The following is a 23105-nucleotide window of genomic DNA, read 5'->3' on the forward strand; positions in this document are numbered from 1 at the left end:
TAATGCCTTGGATCAACTTATCCACACTCCCACCAGGGTCAGCAATATCCTAGACCTGGTCATTACCAACATGGGCAACTGGTGTTCCACACCAGAGGTCAATTCCTTGTTGGTCAGATCTGACCACAAGCTAATCACCCGAGACATCCGCATCCCAGCCCCATCCCCCATTAGGGAAACCACCATAAAAAATTTCTCCAAAGCCAACTTCACGCTTCTTAAGACAGACTTCACGACACCCATTCTGACGGACAGTAGAGATACGACTGCTAAATCCTATACAATTGCACTTTATAAGCACTTACACGCGTGTAATCCCTAACAGAACCAAGATGCTATCCTCCAAAAACAGGAAGCCAATATGGTAGTTCCCTGCTATAAACAAACTCTACAACAGAAGAAAGAAACTGTTGCAAAAAAGAGTAAAATCTCATGATTGGAGGAACTCCCTGGTCAGCTTCGGTAAGAAGCTGAGATTCCCCATAAAATCCTCCAAAGCTAGTTATGAAAACAAAATTGCCACTGATTCTAAAGACAACCACAAAGCATTCTATAGCTATGTCAAGAATCTCAATGGCAGCACTCAGATCTGCTCTGAGTTACAGCACAATGGCACTTAATATACAGAACCAACTGATATTGCCAACATCCTGGCAGATAGTTTCAGTGCTAACTTTACCCCTCTCTCATCCCCTAAAGGGCCCATCTCTATACCGAAAGAATGCAAAGTGCCTGTGATCACGGCTGCACAGGTAAAAAAAACACTCTCCAAATCCAAGAACACAGCATCCATGGGAACTGACAACATCCCAGGCTGCGTTCTACATGAACTACAGAACAAACTGGCACCCCACCTAAGTACCATGTTCAATCATAGCCTCACCTCAGGCTTTGTGCCCACTGAATGGTGCACAGCAATGGTTATCCCACTACACAAAGGGGGAATGACCATGGACCTTGGGAACTACTGCCCCATTAGCCTGATGAGCCTGGACTGCAAGGCTATGGAGCATATCTTCATGGAACTTATAAACAATGACATTGGTAATCTCCAGACTCTGGACCCTACCCAGTTTGGGTTTGTAAAAGGCAGATCATGTCTCCTAAACCTGATAGATTTCTTTGAAGCAGTCACCAAAACTGTAGATGAGGGTAAGGTGGTACACACAGCCTATCTAGATCTCGCCAAGGCTTTCAACACCATCCACCACTCCATAATTATAGACAAACTCAATAAACTAGGTATAAATCCCTATGTCACAAGATGGGTTACCAACTGGCTCACTGACAGAACCCACACTGTGAAAGTAGCAGACTCTAAATCCAACCTCAGACCAGTGACAAGTGGATTCTAACAGGGTTCAGTCCTAGGTCCTCTCCTGTTTGGTATCTACTTCTCTGAAGTACAGGCTAACACAGAAGGTCTTTGGCTAACAAAGTTCATAAATGACTGCAAACTAGGAGCAGTAATCAAATCTCTTAATGATCTGGACATCCTACAAAAGGGCCTCACTGAGACAGATGCCTGGTGTTAAAGCCATGGCCTCAAGCTCAATGCCAAAAAGTGCATTGTCATCCCTTTAGGTAAAAACTCTGTACCCATGAACTGCCACATAGGCGGTAGTCTACTTAACACCGATAGTGTGGTAAGAGACCTTGGGACAGGTGGACAGTAGTCTCTCCTTTGATAATCACATCACCAAAATAGTCAGGAAATCCTTCTATGTGGCACACCTCATCACAAAAGGTTTCTCATCCAGGAAAAAAGACGTCATTGTTCCCCTCTACTCATCACTCATTAGACCCATTATAGAGTACAACGCCCCTTTTGGTATGTACCTCACAAGACATCTACAACAACTGGAAAGGCCACAGAAATACCTCACAAAGAGGATTACTGGCCTCAAACAGATGCCTTATGCAGACCGCCTCAAAAAACTCCAGCTTTACTCTGTCGTATATTACCTACTCAGAGGCGATCTCTGCCTAACATACAAAGCCATATCAAACCCGGAGCTGTTGGACATACTCCACATAAAGAAATTCCAATCCCTCTGAGTTACACGCTCTAGGGACCCAAACCTTGTCACCACAATAAGCAGAACATGCTAGAGGGATAGAGTCCTGTCTCAGAGACTTCCCATACTCTGGAACAAACTACCTAGCTATATCAAACAAAGCTCCTCATTAGCACTCTTCAAGAAAAATCTTGATGATGAGGGTTCTAAAGATGGCCACCAGATAGGAAGCACACACTTCTGCCTGCTCTCAAAAATACAAACAAAGGTGCCAAAGGACCAAGGAAGCACTTTAGGTAACTCCACTAAAAGTTTATTCAAATATTCCACTTAAAAACGTAGAAAGTACTAAAATAAATTAACGCTCTTATAACATCAACTGTAAAATGCTTTTCATCCATACATAGGACTTCATCAGATAAATGCTTTTAGTTCACATTTGCACTTATATAACTTAGTTTAATGATGTAATTAGTAAAAAACCAATAGAACAGCTTCAATTAATTCAAACTGACAAATCAGTAACATCCTACTAGTTAATATTCATGCCTATCTTGTTCAGGGAGTGTCTTCATACCATATAAGGTTTACACTTTTATAACCCTTTTTCTTATAGTGGAACAATATTTAATAATCTAATAAATCTCATAATAAATACTTTGATTTAAAAACTAGCAGATAAGTGAGTGATAAATAATATAAATATGTAAATACACACTTAATATAGTTTTAAAATCTCAATGTGTTAAAAACCATGGTGGCAAATTAACCTAGAGGCTGGTAGTAAACCTGGGTTAAACGACACATTGTCAATTTCTTCACTGTTAAAATTGAGGGCTTTGAAGATTTAGAATTTTGTCTCAGTACACTTCCTTATGGACTCACTAGAGGGCGCCCTTATATAGTATTTGATTACTTCAGTTTCCTAACAAGAAGTTTTACATGGTTTTTAACACATTGAGATTTTAAAACTATATTAAGTGTATATTTACATATTTATATTATTTATCACTCACTTATCTGCTAGTTTTTAAATCAAAGTATTTATTATGAGATTTATTAGATTATTAAATATTGTTCCACTATAAGAAAAAGGGTTATAAAAGTGTAAACCTTATATGGTATGAAGACACTCCCTGAACAAGATATTAGGCATGAATATTAACTAGTAGGATGTTACTGATTTGTCAGTTTGAATTAATTGAAGCTGTTCTATTGGTTTTTTACTAATTATATCATTAAACTAAGTTATATAAGTGCAAATGTGAACTAAAAGCATTTATCTGATGAAGTCCTATGTGTATGGACGAAAACGCGTATTTTACAGTTGATGTTATAAGAGCGTTAATTTATTTTAGTACTTTCTACGTTTTTAAGTGGAATATTTGAATAAACTTTTAGTGGAGTTACCTAAAGTGCTTCCTTGGTCCTTTGGCACCTTTGTTTGGATTTCTTAGTCAGTATTTAGTGCCTTTGCTGTTTCGTTTGTGGATTTAGTGCTCGACAGTTTGACTAAGGGAAGCTCAGAAACCACGAAGTCAGTATGAGTTCAGATGCACAGGAGGAGGCGGGCCAAACGAGAAGGTTGATTGGCCAACTCACTGAACTCATTTACTTACTTACGCCTCTCTGCCAGAGCCTTGTAGTGAGTAGGAACCAGATGGACTCCAGGGGAAATGGAACCGAACGGTTCAGTGGTAAGCAGACCAAGCGTAAAAGGGAGCTTATTGGTGAAGCTGAGGCAACCGGCGACCCGCTTGAACTGGAAGAAAGTAATTTCAACCCTATGGACACACCGAAACTACTGGATGTAGGCAGAGATGCAACGCAAAGTGACAACTTTTTTGAAATGGGTGTTAGACCTAAGACTTGTGTTGACACGTCAGCACCAAAACGTACTGTTAATTTTTCTTCTAAATCAATGGAAGAATGGCTTAACAAAGACTTTAACATTAATTTTAAAATTGATAAACAGAATGGTGAACAACGAAATGTTGGCTCTTATGCACTTAAAATTGATAAATTAAGTAAGATGTTGTACAAACACAGGACATTAAGTATAGAAAATGCCTATCTTAATGAATGTTTAAGAAGGGAAATAGTCCCAAAAGGTTTAAGGGTATTTAAATACCCAAATAATGTACAGATAGGTACACAGTTTTATGATAGTTTAATCAATGTGTTTAATAACTGTGGACTAGAAATTATTAAATTGATTATACATGACAATGAAAACAAGCAGTGTATTTTGAGCAAAGAAATAGATGAACTTGATGCTCATATTAAGATGGATTTACTTTTTGGGATAACAGAAGAAAGAGATAAATATTATAAACTAAGGAAGGATACAGATGACAAAAGTGAGGAGATCATTCAGCGTAAAATGGGGAAACTTAGAAGGGATATGAATGAATATGAAAACAATACTTGTTATCCAAAACCACCCCAATATAATAAGGAAATATCACCCTTTAATAAGAGAAAGAATTTTTATTATAACAACAGTAAATTTCAAGAAAATGTGGAGGAGAAATGGTATGACAACACATATGATGAAGAATTTCCTCCTTTGAGTGGAAATGAATTTTCTGGCTTTGCAGCCCACAACAACACAAGGGGAAATTTTCACATGAGGGGGGGGAAGGGGGAGGGGGAGATTTTATTGAATAATACCTCCAGCCCTGGAAAAGGAGAACATGACCCTTCTGATGAACACATTATAGTGGAACAAAATAAAAATACATTTCAAGGTTTTACTATATACAATTTTAGTAGCTTGAGTTTGGAAACTGATCATTTTACTTTGCTTAGTAAAGGACTCAAATATATTCCTATGCAAAATGGGGACCCAACACGAACTATAATGGATATCAAGCTTTTCATGAGGAAGATCAATTTGGAAATACTAGGTACCAGGATGGGGTTTAAGAAAGAAAATAGAGTGGAAAATGAATTAAAAAGAAAATATATTTACAACCCACCTTTAATACCCCAGCTTAGGAATTTTGAGAATGTTTTAATAAATGAAGTTAGGAAACAAAAAGAAGATATTAAATACAAAACCAAATTTAACTTGAGTAAAAAGGAATACTTAACACTCAAGGAATTGAGTAACAACGATACAGTAAGGGTGATGAAGCCCGACAAGGGAGGGGGGATAGTAATTATGGATAGGATTGAATACGAAGGAAAAATGAATTCCATACTCAGGGAAGAAAACAAGTATTCAGTGGTCTCTAAAAACAAAGTTAACTTGGCATATAAGAGGATAGATAACATTCTCCAGGATTTACTAAGTGAAGAAGTAATTGACAACAACACCTTCAAATTTTTGGAGGTGACTAGACCAAGAATGGCCACAGTATTCGGTATCCCGAAAATTCACAAAAGTATAAAAAACCCCACATTTAGACCCATTGTCGCGGCAGAAGGTTCGAAAACAGAACCTCTGGCTAAATTCGTTGACTTTAAAACCAAGCACATATGGGTCAACAAAAAAACTATAATTAAAGATTCTTGGGAATTCTTGGGTGAGTTAAAACCGGAACTGTACAATGAGGATGCCCTGTTCATTACAATAGACATAGTTGATCTATTTGGATGCATACCCACTTTAGGGTATAGACATGTTCGAGGAGAGTGTGTTTGAGGACACAAAACTGAGCCACAAAGACAAAATAGCTAGTATTGCTCGTATGGATACAGTTCTTAGATACAATTTTATTACTTTTGATGGGGAATATTTCCACCAAAAATCAGGTGTTTCTATGGGCGCAATTTGTGCACCCACTTACTCGAACATTGTGTTGGCCAAATGGGAAGAGAAGTTTGTTATTAATTCCAGTTTCAATGTATACTGGTCAATGTACCACAGGTAACTGGACGACATAGTCCTGATATGGATAGGTGGACAGGAAAAGTTTTTAGAATTTTTAGAATATTTGGGTCAAACTACACATTTTCTAAAATTCACATACACAATTAGTACTGAGTTTCTCAGGTATCTGGATGTAGAAATTTACAGACACGAAGGAAGATTCGAAAGTAGGATATATAGGAAAGACACGTATGTAAATTCCTTCCTACATTATAGTAGTGCTCACCCCCTACATAGTAAAACAAATATTGTTAAAGGTCAATTTGTAAGGGTCAAGAATGACTAGTTTTGAAAGTGACTTTCTAAAGGAATGTGACAAACTTGAAAAATGTTTTGGAACGAGGTTACCCCAAGGAGTTTATTCTGATTAAGAACTGAAGTGGAGAGAGAGACTACAAAAGTTTAAGCCTATTATTGGGATAGGTGTGGATAAAGGTAACAACCAAAACATTTGCCCATAGTGGGTCAGAATCAATTCTTGAGGGGCCTGGTGGTAGAATACAATGGAATTAATAAAAAATATGAAACAGACCTTAATGAATGAATGGAACAAGTTTTCCTCCTAACTGACATAGATGAGATAAAGGGAATGTATCCAAATTGGTGTTCAAAAACTCTTGGAATATCAAGAGTATTTTGGAAAAAGAGGTGACAAATTTAAGGGAATAAATAAAGTAAACTTGACACATATAAGTGTGGGAGGTGCCAACAATGTCCGCACATTATTAACAAAGGAGAAGTGTACTTACAAAGTAGAAAAAGAACCCTAAGAAGTATAGGCTTCTACAATTGTGAAAGTAAAGGGGTGATTTATCTGGCAATATGTAAAAAATGCCAGAGTTTCTATGTGGGCAAAACTGAAAGAGGTCTAAAGAGGAGAATGTATGAACATTTTTATGATATTGGGAAGGGCAAATCAACTAAGCAAATCAAGAGTTTAGACACTCTCAGACCTGCAAGGAATATAAATACGAATTTTTTGTACTAGAACAAATAAGACCGGACACAAGAGGTGGACCTTGGGAAGAGATTTTGGAGAGTAAAGAGCTATGGTGGCAAATTAACCTAGAGGCTGGTAGTAAACCTGGGTTAAACGACACATTGTCAATTTCTTCACTGTTAAAATTGAGGGCTTTGAAGATTTAGAATTTTGTCTCAGTACACTTCCTTATGGACTCACTAGAGGGCGCCCTTATATAGTATTTGATTACTTCAGTTTCCTAACAAGAAGTTTTACATGGTTTTTATATTACAGAGATTTTAAAACTATATTAAGTGTATATATACATATTTATATTATTTATCACTCCCTTATCTGCTAGTTTTAAATCAAAGTATTTATTATGAGATTTATTAGATTATTAAATATTGTTCACTATAAGAAAAAGGGTTATAAAAGTGTAAACCTTATATGGTATGAAGACACTCCCTGAACAAGATAGGCATGAATATTAACTAGTAGGATGTTACTGATTTGTCAGTTTGAATTAATTGAAGCTGTTCTATTGGTTTTTTACTAATTACATCATTAAACTAAGTTATATAAGTGCAAATGTGAACTAAAAGCATTTATCTGATGAAGTCCTATGTGTATGGACTAAAACGCCAGATTTTTACAGTTGATGTTATAAGAGCGTTAATTTATTTTAGTACTTTCTACGTTTTTAAGTGGAATATTTGAATAAACTTTTAGTGGAGTTACCTAAAGTGCTTCCTTGGTCCTTTGGCACCTTTGTTTGGATTTCTTAGTCAGTATTTAGTGCCTTTGCTGTTTCGTTTGTGGGGTCTCAAAAATACAAGTTAATCCAATCAAATCACTTGTAACTACTACTCCGTTCTGAGCTATAAACCTTCAAGGAACACAAAGGGATTCATAAAGTTACTTACCGGATCTTCCGTTTCTGAAAAAAAACATCAGGATTAATAATTCTTCAAAATAAAGTAGCACAGTGGTGATCCTGGTTACATGTGCTTGGGCCTACTATTCTTCAAGTTCTGCCTAAACAAACAAACAAAGAAGTATTCAATCTAACCAAAATGGAACAAATGGAGCAACAAACCACTAAGACTAGATTCTCTCTAATTAACTCTCCAGAAAAAGAGGCCTCTTCAAAAAGACAAAAAACAAACAAATTACAAGCTGATGCAGCTAAACAGTCACAAAGAACTAAAAATGAACAAACTCTCACACTAGAAGACCTCAAAGATGCTCTACTCCCCCTTCAATCATGAATACAATCATTTTCTACAAAGCTAATAGCATTTGGAAACAACTGGAATATATGACCACAAGAATAGAGCAAAATTAAGCCAAAATACTGGATAATGAGTTGAAAATACAAGAATTACAAAAACAGGCCTTAGAAAGAGACTCCACCATCATAAAAATGAAACAGAAAATCAATGACCTGGAAGCAAGAGCTAGACGAAATAACATAGTAATCAGAGGAATACTGGAGAAATATGACCAAATACAGCTACCTGGAATTGCAAAAGAAATCATTGACAATGTACTGGAAAACAGAGACTTTTCTAAAAAGATTGAAATTGAGAGAATACATAGAGCACTCAGGAAAGCCCAAATATCTGATACGCCGAGACAAGTCTATGCCAGAATCCTAAATGCTGACCCCGCACAGTCTATTATTGTAAGTGCCAAAAAAAAGAAGAACATTACAAAGGAAAATGAATTACAAAGAATTTTTAACCCAAAAAATTTTTTTAAAAAAAAAAAATTTTTTTAAAAAAAAATTTAAAAAATTTTTTTTTTCCCAAAAACCCCCGGGCCCCCCAAAAAGGGAAAAAATTTTTTTTTCCCCCCCCTTTTTTCCCCAAAAAAAATTTTGGGGGGGAAAATTTTTCTGGGTTAAATTTAAGGGCCCCAAAAAAAAGGGGGGAAAAATTTTTTAAAAAAATAAAAAAAAAAAAATTCCGGGGGGGGGAAGGGGTTGGGGGGCCCCCCGCCCAAAAAAAAACAAAAGGAAAAAAAAAAGGAAAAAAATTTTGGGGTTTTTCCCCAAAAAGGAAACCCCAAGAAAAAAAAAAAACAACCCCAAAAAAAAAAGAAAACAACAAACCCCCCCAAAAAAAAAAAAAATTTTTTTAAAAAAAAAGGAAACCCCTTTAAAAAGGGAAAAACCCAAAATAAAAATTTCCCGGGGAAAAGGGAAAAAAAAAAAAAAACCCCCAAAAAAAAAAAAAAGGAAAAGAAAAAAACCGGAAAAAAGGGAAAAAAAAATTTTAAAAAAAAAAACCAAAAGGTCCCAAAAAAAAAAAAACCAAAAAAAAAAAATTTTCCCAAAAAAATTTTTTTCCCCCCCCAAACCGTTAAAAAACCCCAAAATTTTTTAAAAAAAAAAAACATTAAAATTTTAAAACCCAAAAAAAATTGGAAAACCCCCAAAAAATTTTTTTTTTTTTAAAAAAAAAAAAAAAAATCCCCCCCTTTTTAAAAAAAAAAAATAAAACCCCAAAAAAAACCCCCCCTTTTTAAAAAACCCCTTTTTTTTCCAAAATTAAAATTTTTTAAAAAATTTTTTTAAAAAAAAAAAAAAAAAGGGGGAAACCCCCGGGAAAAACCCCCGGGAAAAAGAAAAATTTTTTTATTTAAAAATTTTTAAAAAACCCCCCCCCCCCCAAATTTCCCCCCAAAAATCCAAAAAATTAAAAAAGGAAAAAAAAAAACCCCCCCCCCGGGGGGGGGGGCAATTAAAAACCCCCCAAAAAATTAAAAAATTTTTTTTTTCCCCCCCCTTTTCCCCAAAAGGTAAAAAATTTTTTTAAAAAAAAAAAAACCAAAATCCCCGGGTCCCAAAAACCGGGATTAAATTTTCCCCAAAAAAAAAAAACCCCCCCCAAAAAAAAAGGAAAAAAATTTTTTTAAAATTTCCCCCAAAAAAAAATTTTAACCCCCTTTTTTAAGGAAAAAAAACAAAACCTGAAACCCCCCCCAAAAAAAAAAAAGTTTTCAGAATTTAAAAAACCCCCCCAAAAAAAAAGGGAAAAAAAAAAATTTTTTTAAAAGGAAAACCAAAAGGGGAAAAAAAATTCCCCCCCTTTTTTCCCCCCCAAAAAAAAAACCAAAAAACCTTTAAAAACCCCTTTTTTGGGAAACAAAAAATTTTTTTTAAAAAAAAAAAAAATTTTTTTTCCCCCCCCCCTTTTTAAAAACCAGGAAAAGGGGGGGTTTTTTTTAAAATTTTAAAAAAAAACAAAAACCTTTTTTTAAAAAAAAATTTTCCCCCAAATTTTTTTAAAAACCCCCCCCCCTTTTTTTTAAAAAAATTTGGGGGAAAAATTTTTTTTTTTGGGTTTTTAAAAAAAAACCCCCCCCCAGGGAAAAAAAAAGGGGGGAATTTTTAAATCCTACTTACAGTTGAAATTTGATCAAATGGTTTTGAGCTGATGTCTTAAGGTAATAAATAATCCTAGAAATCAGAGCGAACCTCACTCAGTTTTTGAAATTCCATTCTTGAGCCTAGTCTCAAATGAAAAGCTCGCTCCCCTCTGCCCCAATATCCTTCAAGGTTATTGGCACCTCAGTCCAACAATAACAGATCCAGAACTACACCATCACAACAAAAACAATGAGCAAATAAAAGAGTAGACAGTAAAAAATGGAAAGAGACGATTACAACATGCTTCAAACACCCCAGAAGGGACAAATCAGATTAGACTGGATTCCTTGTTCAAACATTGCAGTTATAAAATACTTTTTTCCCTTCATAATAAACACAACACAATATTGTCTCTAGATGGATGAAAAATTTTAGTGAAAGGGCCGATCGCATACTTGATTAAACGATACACAGAGACCTTAGTGCTGATAATAGCATGCCCTGAAGCCAGCCTGGATTAAACTTCTCCCCACTCAAACCCTGACAATTTTTAAAAAAGCAATGCCAAAATAACCAAACCCCTTAGAAAATGACACTGTTCCCCTGACCCCCTTTTCCAAAAAAACAGGTGACTGTAAAGCCAACCTCCAAAGGGAAAAAAAGAAAATAACTCAGTCAACACTTACATGTACTGCCATAAGTAAACACTGTACAGAAGATCAGACCCCCTAATAAACTACTCTCCAGTTAAACATCTTTAAACTTGGAAAACAAGAGGACAATAAAACCCTAATGGCTTCATATATTGAAGAGTCATACACAGCAACGCAAAAAATACAACATAATGCCTTGACTGCAATCCTGACAAACATATCCTCAAAAATTGAAGCACCAAACAATCAGACCTTCCATTAATGCAAATAGTAATGCAATAGCAAGGTAATTTAATACTATAAGATGTCGGAAAGTGACAGCTAAGCAAATCTTTTACTCTATGCACTTTATCTCCACAAACCAAAAAAAGGGAATCTTGAATTTAACCTAACAACTCATCAGTAAACCTGCTAAAATACCCACCTTACGGGAATGAAATGATGTAGTCCTCTAGTCCTGATTTTGCACAGTTTTTTGATTTAATGGTAACAGCATGCAGACAGCCCTGCCTGGTCTTTTGTAGCCCCCTATTTCGGGGGAAAAACGCTGAAAAAAACTCCCCCAGTCAAGCCTGATGATCAAACAACACAAGTAACACAAACAACAGCTGTTCAGCAATTGGAAAAACAGTTTAATAAAGGTGTGTTTTATTCAACTGTCGTTTTTTTTCTTTATCAAAAAAACAACCCCGTTATCAGAGAGGATGGCTTAGCTGAATGCAAACAGTTCTCCCACGACCAAAAAAATAAATAATAAACAAGTCATCAAGAGGAATAATATCTTCATTGGGAAACCCCTTCAATTGATAATTTTCAAGACATCCCAACTTAAACGGTTAAAGAAGGTAAAAAAGAGAACTGCTATTTTTCAAATTACATTTGCCATCAGTGGAGTCTGTTCTTTTCCCACTTTTTAACCTTGGTTTTGATATATTTAAAGGTGGGGGTTTATTTCAAATGAGGGGGATGCAGGTGCCCCCCCAGCAAAAAAAAAATTTGTTAATTTGTTTTTGGGAAAATGATCTTAAACAGTCCTCACTTTTTTCCCTGTTCACTGAAAACCCTTTTTTCATGGATATGAATTCAGTTTGTAGCCACTCATAAATAAAAGTAGGCTATTGCCATGGACTCTAAGATTAAAAAGGCCCAAATGCCAAAACCCGCAAAAATATTACTGAGGGAAATTCATTGCACTTTCCCCTTTCTCCCCTTTTACCATGACATCAATAAAACAGGAAACTGCTGAAAATTTTAATCAAATGATGAAAATAAATCTAATGTAGTGAGGTAGCTATAATTTTCCCGTATCTGCTAACAAAGGCAATATAATCCCCTTTTGTCAGTTATCAATGGAAAACAGCCCCCGGTTGGAAAACATAAAAATTTTAAAAAATCAGGGCAAAAATTTTTTCCTTTTTTAAAGCTAAACAATTTATCCCAAAAAACCCCCAATCCCGTTTCAAGGTTTTTCCTTAGTTTTTTAAAAAAAAACAATAAAAACCAACAAAAAAAAACCCAAAACCCATAAAAAAATATTTTTTGGGGAAAAAGGGTTAAAACACAAAAACCCCAAAAAAAAAAGGGGTTTGGTTTGGTGGACTTCAGAGTGCAACATATGGAAAGCTCACACTGGGCATGCTCACACACTTTGATAAATGAGGCATATGTCAGACAACATGCCATGGAAAGGCTGAACTGGGCATGCTCACACACTTAGGCCATATCTCCGTTTAGCAGTTGGCCACACATATCTGAGTATTTGCGTGTCAGTCCAGGAACCAACCACAACACAGCAATCTGCCCAGTGCACACAGAAATGACTACAGAGACATAAGTGATATAGTGGATCGCCGTCATATGCAAACATCTTCCACAGATACACAAGTTGGTCATAGGAACATGGAATGCTATGGCAATAAAGACCTGCAAACAGTAGAACAGCACAACAAATATTGTGCATCCGACAATTGAACATATGGGTGTAGAGGTCAATACTAGGCTTGTTGCCCTAGGGAATGACAGCTCAGCCAGAGTGTGCTTGGCATCTGCATCCCCAGGACTGTAGGCTACTGTGCCACTGTAAAGTAGGTCACAGAAGGTAACATGTGAGGCTAGTGAGCTGTGCCTCTGTCAAGCAGGGGCACCGTGGAGGTCCCAGGGATTGAATGTGCTAAGCCACAGCCATGTTGTTGGTGTGTGCTGTGAGAGGGTTGCTGAGGATCTCTGACAGTAGGTGTCCGTCAATAACAGACTGAGGGGAGCCCTATCTGCATTCTCTGGACGATTCCACTGTCAACACTGTGTTGTAATGAGTATGTGTGAATGAAGTGCCGTGCCGGAACTGTTCACAGATGTCCTCCCTCTGTGGGCTACAGCTCTGCAATGTATTAGGTCACTCTGTCTGTTGTATGGCGCATATATGGCTGGTGTACAGCTGACAGGTGTATTGTTGTGGAGCAGTCATGGGTATATGTGGGATAGCATGACCAATGCAAACCGTACACATGCTCATAGAATGCAATTGTCAAGGATTATGCTGAGTGGCCAGTATAGTCCCCCAGCATGGGTCCTCTGAAGTCGTCCACCCCAGTCTTCACAAGTGTAGAGTCTGCTTGTGCTAAATACAGTTTGTGTGCAGTGACAACCTTGCCTGGGGGTGGAGATGGGATATGTATGTCCAGGGAAAGGTGGGTATGGTCAGATATCAACAATGGTGGTCTACCTCTGGTGTGGAACAGTGAGTACCCACGTTGCAGATGGACAGGTGCAATATGTATTCCCCCATGTGGCTGTGGTGTGTGGTTCTGCCATAGCACATGGACCCACAAATTGTAGTGGCTGTAGGGTAAAGTGGTAGAGGCCTGAGTAATTCTCACACACAATATGCCTGTACCTGATGTTAACAACTGGAATGGTGTATGTAAACACCTGGATATCCTGGCACTGTTCCCAGGGAAGCTAAGTGTGTGTCCTGGATGTGGGTGTGGTGTTCTGGACAGGTTGTGTTGTGTGTTACAGGTCCTGTGGTCCCAAAGCATGGTATAGAACATAACCTGCCAGTGCAATGTGCATATTTGACCCTGACGTAGGTGGCTGCAAATGCATATATATGCTATCCCCCACCTGACAGGTTGTACTACATGTACATACCTCTGTAGAAATAAAGATGTTAGCACCCTATAAATACTACAGGTGCAGAACAGATGCTCAGTAATTCGGATAGTGCGCTCTGCTAATGCATCTCCCTCAAGTGTCATAATATCGTTAGGTAGGGGTTTGAATCCTGCAAATGCTCAGTGTGTGTGAGTGGGGTTTGTGTGTGTGAAAGGCTGTGAGAGGGAAATGTCCCTTTTGGCAACTGGGAAAACACACTACAGGATGCACAATTCCCCTTTCTAAACACTGATGATTTCAGCACCCTATAAGTACAGCAGGAGAAGGAAAACCTCCCAGTAATGCTAATAGCGCACTCTGCTAATGTGTCCGTCCCGAGTGTTGTTACTTAGGTAGGGGTTTGAATCCTGTACATGCTCAGTGTGTGTTGAGGGGGTTAGTGTGTGTTCAAGACTGTATGAAAGAAGTATCCCTTTTGCCAACTAGGAGAATACTCTACAGGATGCACATTCCCCTTTCTAAACACTGATGATGTCAGCACCCTATAAGTGCAGCAGGAGAAGGGACTCCTCCCAATAATGCGAATAGCGTGCTCTGCTAATGCGTCTGTCTCAAATGTCATAACATAGTTAGATAGGGGTTTGAATTCTGTACATGCTCAGTGTGTGTAGAGGGGGTTAGTGTGTGTTCAAGACTGTATAAAAAAAGTATCCCTTTTGCCAACTAGGACAGCACACTACAGGATGCACATTCCCCTTTCTAAACACTGATGATGTCAGCACCCTATAAGTACAGCAGGAGAAGGGAAACCTCCCAGTAATGTGAATAGCGCACTCTGCTAATGCGTCCAACTTGAGTGTCATAACATAGTTAGGTAGTGGTTTAAATCCTGCAAGTGTGTGTGTTTGGATGAGGGGGGTAAGTGTGTGTGCAATTTTGTGTGAGGGAAATGTCCCTTTTGGCAACTGGGAGAACACACTACAGGATGCACATTCCCCTTTCTAAACACAGATGATGTCAGCACCCTATAAGTACAGCAGGAGAAGGAAAGCCTCCCAGTAATGCGAATAACACACTCTGCTAATGCGTCCAACTCGAGTGTCATGACATAGTTAGGTAGTGGGTTGAATCCTGTAAATGACAAGTGTGTGTGTTTGGATGAGGGGGGTTAGTGTGTGTGTAATTTTGTGTGAGGGAAATGTCCCTTTTGGCAACTGGGAGAACACACTACAGGATACACATTCCCCTTTCTAAACACAGATGATGTCAGCACCCTATAAGTAAAGCAGGAGAAGAAAAGCCTCCCAGTAATGTGAATAGTGCACTCCGCTAATGCGTCCAACTCGAGTGTCATAACATAGCTAGGTAGTGGTTTAAATCCTGCAAATGGCAAGTGTGTGTGTTTTGATGAGGGGAGTTAGTGTGTGTGCAATTTTGTGTGAGGGAAATGTCCCTTTTGGCAACTGGGAGAACACACTACAGGATGCACATTCCCATTTCTAAACACAGATGATGTCAGCACCCTATAAGTACAGCAGGACAAGGGAAGTCTCCCAGTAATGCAAATAGCGCACTCTGCTAATGCGTCCGACTCGAGTGTCATAACATAGTTAGGTAGTGGCTTGAATCCTGCAAGTGTGTGTGTTTGGATGAGGGGTTAGTGTGTGCAATTTTGTGTGAGGGAAATGGCCCTTTTGGCAACTGGGAGAACACACTACAGGATGCACATTCCCCTTTCTAAACACAGATGATGTCAGCACCCTATAAGTACAGCAGGAGAAAGGAAGCCTCCCAGTAATGCGAATAGCGCACTCTGCTAATGCGTCCATCTCAAGTGTCAGAACATAGTTAGATAGGGGTTTAAATCCTGCCAATGCTCAGTGTGTGTGGAGGGGGCTAGTGTGTGTGCAAGTCTGAATGAAGGAAATGTCCCTTTTGGCAACTAGGAGAACACACGACAGGATGCACTTTCCCCTTTCTAAACACTGATGATGTCAGCACCCTATAAGTACAGCAGGAGAAAGGAAAACCTCCCAGTAATTCAAATAACGCACTCTACTAATGCATCTCTCCCGAGTGTCATAATATAGTTAGGTAGGAGTTTGAAACCTGTAAATGGCATGTGTGTGTGTTTGGATAGGGGGACTCTGTGTGTGTGCAATTCTCTATGAAAAACATGTGCTTTTTTGAAATCAGGGGATCACACTACATGATGCGCATTACCCTTTCCAAACAGTGATGATGACTGCACCCTATACATACAGCTGGAGAAAAGACATCTGCCAGTACTCAGAATAGCGCAACCTGCTACAGCGTTGCTCTCAAATGCCATAACATATTTAGGTAGGGGTTTGAAACCTGCAAGTGTGTGTGTGTTTGGATGTGGGGAGTTTGTGTGTGTGCATTTCCGTATGAAAAGCATGTTAGCTTTGGCAATCAGGAGATCACACTACCTGATGCACATTACCCTTTCAAAATACTGATGTTGTCAGCACCCTATAAGTACAGCCAGAGAAGAGGAACTATCTAGTAATCCGAATAGTGCGCTTTGCTAATGCGTCTCTCTCACGTGTTGTGACTTAGTTAGGTAGGGGAATGAATCCTGCAAATGGTAAGTGTGGGGGTAGTAGGGTGTGTGTAAATGCAAGTGTGAGAGAACAGATCCTTTTGGAAAATACTACAATACACCAGATGCTGCATATTCCCCCAGTAAACACAGGGGATGTCACCACACTATCAGCACAGCCAAACAGGGCTAGTTGGCTAGTAATGCCAATAGTGCGCTCTGCTACTGTCTCTATTACCATTGTCAGAGTACAGATAGGTATGTTTTGGTAACCCACAACTGCCACATGTGGTTGTCACACATTATGACCTTGTGTGGGTCTTTGTACATAACAATGCATGCCATTGCCTAAACCAGCAATGGCATTGCACACATGATGTATGTGTGTGACACATACACATAAATACCTGTGACCTGCAGTAGGTACCATGTCTGACACATGCCTCGAGTGGATAAATGGTATTTGCAATGTATACCAATATGACTGTGTCTTACTGTGCAGGGTCCGCATGCAGTATGTGTCTATACAGTGTGGGTGTATATGGTAAAATACCTACAGCAGGGGATACACATCTGGTCTGGGCCATATAGTGTACATGTAGTCGATGTACAGGTGCTGCATGTTCCCACCTGTTGTGGTAGTGGTAACATGTCATCCCACTGCAATTCAGTGACCACATGCTGTGAACCCTTCAACTAGTGTGTTGTAGCTACAGTAATGCTCACACACAATGTTTGGCTGGATGCAGTCCAGCCATATAAACACAGTTCTTGAGACTGTCATATTGCCAGTGTTGCTATGGAGGATGGGTGGTCTTCCTGTGTATGGGAGGGTTGTGTGTGCCAGGCTATGAACCAGATGGCAGTCTGACACACTGTTAGCTGCACATGATTAGGTCCTGATGCTTTGTGCTGTGCCAACAACCTGGAGGTGTGTGTATCTGTGGTGCCTTGGGATACCACCCCCCCTGTCCATGTGTGTTACATGTGTAGGGGATGACAGGCATGGTATGGGGCATAACCTGTCAGTGATGGGTAACACCTATGAGCCATGAATCAGGAATCTGGTACTGCACAGACATTGCAGTTCACCGTGCTGAGGACAGTGTCCAGTGCATGCATCTTGTGGTGTACACTGCTGTTGTTGTGTAGCAGCACTGTTAGTGTCCTAACCTGTGTGATACCCACGGAGGTAGCTATGTAAACCATGTCCTGCAGAATAAGGCAGTATGTGTGTATCAAGGAGCTTTGCCATTATACATCGGGCCATGGGTGTCACGTGCAAGATGACCCTTGCACATCATTGTGGCTTCCCTAGCATGTAAGCACACGTTGACAGCCAGCGGATACCCTATGAATGACATTGGAGACTGAGCATAATGTAGACATACAACACCCTTCCCACATATAGTGGTAGCATACCTGGTGAGGGTATGTTGGCAACCAAGATCAGGCTCATACTGGCCTGTGCCACATGCTGAGAGATCCATTCTATGTTCCCTATCATGTAGTCCAGGGAGGTATGTCTCAGGTCAGCCATACTGGCATGGTCAATGAGTGAGTCATATGTGTCCATGCCTCTGACTGACCTATATGCATGTGTTCTGTGGTGGACCATAGTGCCCCTGAGGCATATCACTGTGACCTTCACCAGATACAGCCTGTTGAGCAGGACCCCAGTGCAGCACCCAAGACAGGTACCTGACACGTCTGTAGCAGGTGTGTTGTGTAGCCCTACAGGCTGTGTGTGTGTGGCACATGGGATGTGTGTGCCATGTGTGGCATGTGCTCTGTTCCGATGGAACATATGCCTGTGTGCCAGCTGCGGAGGTGTGTGATTCTCAGGCAGGATGCTATTCTGAGTCCCCACGTATGCCCCAGTGTGTTCAGCATGCTGTCAGTGCGTGTCAATGTCTGACTTGTATTGTAGTCACTGTAATATATTTTATTTATTTATTTATTTATCCTACATTTGTTGACTGGGATAGTCCGACTGGATGCATGTCCATTTCCAGCGGAGGCCCGGGGAGAAAAGCTACAAGAGTAAGCAGATACAGCATTACATAATACCAGCATTACATATTACAAACAGATTATTTACAGAGATTACATAAGTAAGCAAGTTAAACATGTTCCACAGGTTAAAGTTAGTCCTGAGCACAAGTCAGGATTAAATTAAATTACACAGTAAACTGGTTAACAGATTTTACACATTTGAGTTAGCCAGGCTTGATACATTGACATAGCCAGTTAAGTGACAAATGTTGTTTGAGTCTAGTGTTAAATTGACCTAAGGTGGAAAGTAAGGTAATATCAGCTGGAAGTGAGTTCCAGGATCTACTTACAGAGTTTGCAAAGAGAGAATCACCGCTGTGTTATTAAATTTGCTAGTCTGAATTAGTAGTTTGTTAGAGGATCGAAGCGGTCTAGGATTGTTATAGGGGGTGATAATATTTGAAGTGCAGGAGTATTGTCCGGATTATAGAGGATTTTATAGGCCATAATCAGTTGGTTATACTGAATTAGGCTGGGTAGTTCAAGCCAACCAAGCTGATTTAGATTGATGCAATGATGTGTCCTAAAAGGCAGCCCAGTGGCAAACCTGGCAATGTGGTTGTAGCAAATTGAGTGTTTGTTAAGGACAGTCTTGTTCGTATTCGAGAGTAGAGGGGATGCATACAGAAGGGTTGAAAGAAGGTGTGAGTGAGCTATGGCAATTTTAACTGGAGGGGTTAGGAAGGCTTTTATTCTGTAAAGTGACCCTAGTTTTTATTGATGGCTTTGATAAGTTGGTTAACATGTAGGTCACATTTGAGATTATTGTCTATGATGACACCTAATAGTTTAGTAGATGGGTCAGGGGAGATTATTGTGCCATCAGTTGATGTTATGGTAAAGGTGAAAGCGGTAGACCTACGTGTTGGTGAAATAACAGCAGTTTAGTTTTTTTGGGATTTAGGATCAGACAATGTTCAGAAAGCCAGTTTTCTATTGTATTAAAGGTGGTCTGGGTAGCTGACCATAACTCTACTGGAGATGTGGCTGAGCAGATCAGAGTAGAGTCATCAGCATATTGGATACAGCTGACTTTTGGGATGACTGTATAAAGGTCGTTAATGAAGATGGAGAACAGCAAGGGCCCTAGTATAGAGCCTTGTGGTACTCTGAGGGTGTTAGGTAGAAGGTTAGAGAGTTTGTTCTGCCAGAGGCCAGCCTGCTGTCGACCATGCAGGTAGGATTGAAACCACTGGAAGGCTCCAGTATCTAGACAGAATGTTTGCAGGGTGTGGATTACAAGTTGGTGATCAACCATGTTGTATGCCTTGGAAAGATCCAAAAAGAGGGCTGAGGATATATAATTAGTGTTGCAAGTATGGTTTATGGTGTTAGTAAAGGCTAGGAGGCCTGAAGTACTGCTGTGATGAGGACGGAAGCCATGCTGAGTGTCTGCCATAAGGCGAGTTTGGATTAGGTGGTGCATGAATTGTCTATGAATAAAGTTTCCATAATCTTTGCAAGTGGAGAGAGTATAACTATTGGCCTATAATTGGAGAATTCAGTAGAGCTGCCTCCTTTGTGAAGTGGGGTTACATAGGATATTTTCCAGATGGTGGGAAATTTAGATTCTACCATGGTTCGTTTGATTAGTTTTGAGACGGGGTAAGCAATAGCATCAGCTGATTTTTGTAGGTACTCGGCAGGGAGTTGATCAGCAGAAAGTGTAGTGGGTTTTACTTTTTCAATCAAGGTACGGAGAAGTGAAGTGGCGACTGGTTGGCAGCTGAACGCAAGTAGGTTTCTAGGGGTGCTACTTTCAGGACCAGGGAGCTAGGAGGTAGATGGCTAGCTAGGGCTTGAAATGTCTCAGTAAAGAATTGGTCAAAACTATCAGAAACATCTTCAGGGGTTTTATCAATTGTAGCAGCAGGGATTGGGGTTGAAGTTTGTCCAGGATGTAGTATATATGACATGCCACCTGACAGGGTATGGCATTACTGGGTTCAGAGAGCTCAGTCCCCAGATTGGCTGTGTGGTGGCATCCCACACATGTGTTGTACGTTCCTGGCCAAGGGCGATGGCTGACTGCATACATGTGGCAGCTGTGACATTGCCACGTGACTCACATAAACCACAACTGGACCATAGAGGTGATTCACAGGTTACCTTTGCACATGCTACCCTAGTAGTGTGATTGCCATGGTGAGTACCAACACATAGGGCCAATGGGGAACAACATACTGAAGGTGTGTATGTGTGGGTGTACCGCTACTGTTTCATAGCATTGGCATATATGACTGCACACGTGGGTAAATGTCAGGTAAGACATGTGCAATGTGTCACAGGCAACATACATGCATACAGGACAGACAGTGACATACGTATCGTACGCTATGCAGATGTCACTAGGAGTCTACAGAAGCACTGTAACTCTGCATTGCAGGTGTAAGCAGTGTTCCAGGGAACTAGCGAACATGCATGCAAACAAAGCTACAGTAAGCAGGGCTGGAAGTAGTGCATTGTACAAAAAAGAAGGGGTAACAATAACAGTAAGTAACAATGCAAATATGTAGGCACTATCAACATGTACCCAGGAATACGCAGCGCAGATGCCCATGGTAGAACTGATATTATGTCATAGTTATTTGTGATTTGGATTACATTGGTACTGCACACATATCTACATGCACAAACATCCACATTGCATAGTCGTTGTGGGCAACTTGACACCATTACTGTACATGTCCACCATTGCATATCACTACTTGCGTTAGCTTCCCCCCTGTGCTACCCATGTATGCGGCTATCTGTTGACAACCTTACCACCGGCATGCAATTATGTGCAGCTGTTACACTTTGGTATGTACTATGGGTGCAGATAACAATTCAGGACATTCATACAGTTACTGCAGCAGGCATGCTGGGATATACACACAGTCATAGCAGCACACTGTACTGTTACCAACATGATACTACTAATACACTTCTATGTAGTCACCCTGTGCATCAGAAATGCGTTTACCTGTTCCCGCAATGATGTTGGAGATTGCAGGAGGTGGCACAGTGTCATCATATGCACAGGGTGTGAATTAGGTATGCCTGAGTCAGCCACTGATACCACCAATTGACATGTGTGTGTATGTGTGTTGGTGAGGGGCAGCAGTACAGGGTGGGGCAGTGTTGGTGCAGTGTGTGCATGTATGTGGTCGCCCTAGGTGTTAACATTTCGCATGTGTGTATGCACGCACACAGTTCCACCTCATGGCTGCCATATACAGGGGTTTGTGGACAGCCACAGACTGCACCTGGCAGGTCATACAGATCAGTGTCTGTGGGTACGGACACGGTACCTGTGCCTGGCAAGGGTGCTACGGACCGTATCCAGTACTAAGCCAGACTGGGTACTGTCATCAGAAGCGGGAGTGTATTGACTGGACACAGGTCCCTGTTGGGAGTGTCCAGAGCCACGCACGTGGTCTCCTGGGCGTTCGATGACAGCACAGACCCAGCATTGCTGGGGCTGCTGCTGGCACTATGGGGCGTCTTGTGAGCCTGTTGTCATCCGTGCCTAATGCCAGCTGCTGCTGTTGCCGCATACGCCACATCGGCGCAAACGCCCACCATTGCCCTGGCTCATGGACATTTGGTTGTGGAACTGCTGTAATATGTCCCCACAATGTCTGTCTATGACATTGGTGAAATTACGGATAGCATCCGCAATGTCACGCATACTGTCTGTCATGGCTGTGCGACATGCTCTCAGCTCCCTCAGACCCTGTCTGGTGTACCTTTCCATACGCGACTGTGCCTGCATGACAGTCCGAAACATAGCTGAGGTTGACAGACCTCTTTGGGCACGTCGGCCAGAGGCAGTACGCCCACGGATGCTCCCACGAGAACCCATGGGTAACTGTCTGTGTGGTACCATCGGAGGACCCTGCCCATGGCTGCTGTGTGGGGACGCATGTGCCACAGGTACCACATTACCCTGGTCTATGCCCACTGTATCCTGTCCATCACCTAGGGACAATGGTGACAAAGGATGTACTGGCAGGATGACTGTGCGCAATGATGGGGTTGACAGCTGTGTACTGTCAATTGGCTGACCAATGGTGGACCCTGACACACCTTCCTGTACCATTACAGAAATATCATCATTACCAGTACCCGTGGCACAAGATTCAGGTTCCCTGCTGCAGGTCACCAGAGCAGCACCAGAACCTGTGGGAGGAAGACAGGAAACACAGTTTACAGTCTCCAGACATTGTTACCAGTAATGCACTTCTGCACACATGCACACATGCACACATGGACACATGCACACATGCACACATGGACACAGGCACACATGCACACATGGACACAGACACACATGCAGACATGCACACGTGGACACATGCACACAGGCACACATGCACACATGCACACATGCACACAGGCACACATGCACACATGCACACATGCAGACATGCACACGTGGACACATGCACACGTGGACACATGCACACATGCACACATGCACATATGCACACGTGGACACAT

This window comes from Protopterus annectens, chromosome 5.part1 (assembly GCF_019279795.1).
Source record: "Protopterus annectens isolate FY-2018-M chromosome 5.part1, PAN1.0, whole genome shotgun sequence".
NCBI classification, from domain to species: domain Eukaryota; kingdom Metazoa; phylum Chordata; order Ceratodontiformes; family Protopteridae; genus Protopterus; species Protopterus annectens.